We start from the raw sequence: 3,521 nt of genomic DNA on the forward strand, positions 1-3,521 counted from the left end.
CTTTTGTTCGCATAAATGTAGGGGACAATCTTAATTCATTTTAGAAGATTGTGCTGGTAAATCCCTTACCCCTGCCATGGTGGCAATGGAGACATGTAATTTGACCTTTTCATTAACAATCTTTGAGGTTGTTTGAAATGAGCCTGCACAAAATGGTGACAATTATTTTATGAGAGCAGACGAATACGGCGTAAAATTTAAAAAAGAGCATCGCTACCTCTGCAATATTCCTGTTTTGATTGATATGGTATTTTTTTTAAAATGAAGAGCATGAAATATGAAATGACTGCAATGACTGTAATATGACAAGAGGCAAAGAAGGTTGGGCATTGGGGTTTGTTTTGCCAAATTTACAGACTAAATATTGACAAATAAGTGGGTGTGGCACCACCCCAGGGGGTTGAGCATGCACCAAAATAAATAGTTGTGGCATAAGGAATAATATGCAAAGTTCCAAGATGATCCATTCAGAATTGCAGCATGTAGACAATAAAAACAAAAATTGGGTGTGGCTCTGCCCCTGGGGGTTGGATATGGAACAATATAAATAGGTACAACCCTGTTATTGAAATGATTATGCTGAATTTGAACAAAACCTGTTGATAATTGCAACCTGTAGAGTATTTATGACAAGAATTGACAAAAAAGTGGGTGTGGTACGACACCTCTGGTGGTCAGGACATGCACCAAAATAAATAGTTGCCAGTGTTGCCACCTTACAGAATAAGGAATAAATATACCAAGTCAATAGCTACGGTCCTTAGGATATAAGGTATACCATGTTCCAAGATAATCCATTCAGAATTGTGGCCTTCAAAGTTCAAACACATAACACAAAAATTGGGCGGGGCTCTGGAGTCGGGGTGGCTATAAGGAAAGTTTCAAGATGATCGGAACATGCACCCAAATCGATATTTGCCGTCCTTAGGCTATAAGGAATACATCAGTTCCAAGACGAACCATTAACAATTGTGGCCTGTAGGCAACACAGACACACAAAGAAAAAATGGGTGTGGCTTAGCCCCTGGGTGTCGAGCATTCACCAGAAACAATAGGGATGATGGCTTAACCCCTGGGTGTCGAGCATTCACCAGAAACAATAGGGATGATCTTTAGTGTACAAGGAAGAGATATGCAGTTTCAAAAGGATCTGTTAACAATTGTGGCCTATAGCCGACACAAAGACACACACAAAATTGGACGTGGCTCTGTCCCAGGGGTCGGGCATGCACCAAGAATAATAGAGGTCATGCTTAGGGTATAAGGAATAAGTATAAGAGGTTTTTAGACGATCCATTTAGGAACTGGCCGTGGCTCTGCCCTGGGGGCTGGGCATGCACCAAAACAATAGGGAGTGATTCTTAGGGTATAAGGAATAAGTATGCAAAATTTCAAGATGATCCGTTAAGAAATACGTCCTGTTGATGCCCATCAAACAAATTTTTAAAAATGGGTGTGGCTCAGTCCCTGAGAGTGGGGCATGCACCAAAAACAATAGGGATCATCCTTGGGGTATGGAAATACGTATACAAAGTTTCAAGACAATCCATTAAGAATTGCGCCCTGCAGGCGACCCACAAACACACACAGACGGACAGGGGCGATAAAAATTCCCGCCGCTGCAGCTATTTTTTTCTTTTTCTTGGTGGCTGCCATGTTTAATCATGTGGCTTATCTGAAATAAAATGGGGTTTAACATTCTACTGGTCTGCTCCTATACTGGGCTAATGAAGACGTGCATACGTCATTCAGTGTTCTGTGTGGGAAATTTTGCCCGGGCAGCGGCACTATATCGTATTCCAACTGCCAAATGATCTTTTACGTGCACGCCAATATATATACAGGGCCTCGGTTTTTCGTTCCATGCGAAAGACCAGACAGCTATCCTTGTCAGACCGTCCGTCCTGCATCACTGACCAGAGGAAACCACGTCGGCAAATCCCGATGAACTATGTGACTTCTCACGTGGAAGGTGATGCAATCAACTTGTGAATCGCCAAGTGTGTCTCCCGCTTAAACAGTGATAGATTGGTAACTCATTCGGGAAATTTTATGAGTGACCTAACGATCACTTACCATTAAAACTAGTGTATTGGTTGTTTTGCACATTACACTTCTCCATTCTGAATTTTGCATGATAGACAAATTTATTTGTCACTTTGCATAATAAAACATATACCTTATATGGGAACTTCCAGAACCTCATTTGCGTGCGGGAAACAAAATGCAGACTAGAACGGAATTAATAAAATACGCGATCAATCTAAAAGGTTATGGTCATTAAAGGGGGCGATACTCTGAACTCCGTAATAGGCAGACCATCATTAATTTCCCCATTGACTTCAATGTTAATTTTGTCTCTTTGGGTTTGCCGGCCTCCCATTTTTCCCCAAATTTTCGTTTCGCTGGTCATGTCTTTGTACCAGATTTTGTATGAGGTTGACCACCAAAATTTTGAGATACCCAAACTAAAAACATGTTCGCCGTACATATCACCGTAAACAACCTGTTGACTGTGTTATCCTTCCGCCTCTAATTCATAAATATTTACTAAAACCTGACAGGAAATTAATTTAACCCCCCCCCCCCCCGCCACAAAAAAAAAATGCCCAGAGAGAGAGGGAGAGAATTGCTATAAACAGACCGGTATGTTTTTTTTAGTTCATATTGTAACAGTATAAATTTTCCATAATAACTAAAGACTGGAACTACCTTGAGACTATTTATTACTGGAAAACATTTAACATCACATACGGAGAACAGCACGTCCGACAAGCAGAGTAACTGTCTTGGAAACGGGATGAAACCTAGAATTTTTGTCAATGTACAAATCGGTATTTATGATAAAATGGTATCTTAGGAATTAACAACATACACCAATGTTACTAATATCAATTAAAGAGGAAAGATTAAAATATAAAAGACATTACATTACAGATAATAATTAAACTCATTAATGTGTCAACTGTCTGCCATTAGATATGTAACTTAACGTCTCATTAATAACGAAGGATTAATAGAAACATAAGAATAATAGAAATGTTTAAATGAATGAATGAATAATGAACAAATGAAATATTGCAATAATTACATATCACTTGAATGATTACAATAACTGAGGCTGTTATTCCTAGTAAAAAGCAGATTATGTTATGTTAATTGTGTGGTCAGTTGTCTTAGTTGGTCATCATATTTTTTATACGCCCATATTTTCATGTGGACGTATATTGTCGCCGCCCCCGTCCGTCCGTCCGTCCACAATTGTTTGTGAACAGTCTACAGGTCACAATTTTTATCCGATTTCAATGAAACTTGAAATATAAGTTTATCACCCTAAGATCCCGGTTCCTTTCGATATTGGCATGTATCGGACTGTAACGCCATGGATTATGGCTCCTGATTGTACGAAAAATCACGTTTTTAGCTTGTGACCACTGTAGAGGTCACATGAGGGGTTGGATGGCCGAATGGTTAGCACGTGCGTGCTGTATCGTAAAGCCTGAGTCAACTGGCGTGGTTTC

Source organism: Patella vulgata, chromosome 7, assembly GCF_932274485.2.
Source record: "Patella vulgata chromosome 7, xgPatVulg1.2, whole genome shotgun sequence".
Taxonomy (NCBI): domain Eukaryota; kingdom Metazoa; phylum Mollusca; class Gastropoda; family Patellidae; genus Patella; species Patella vulgata.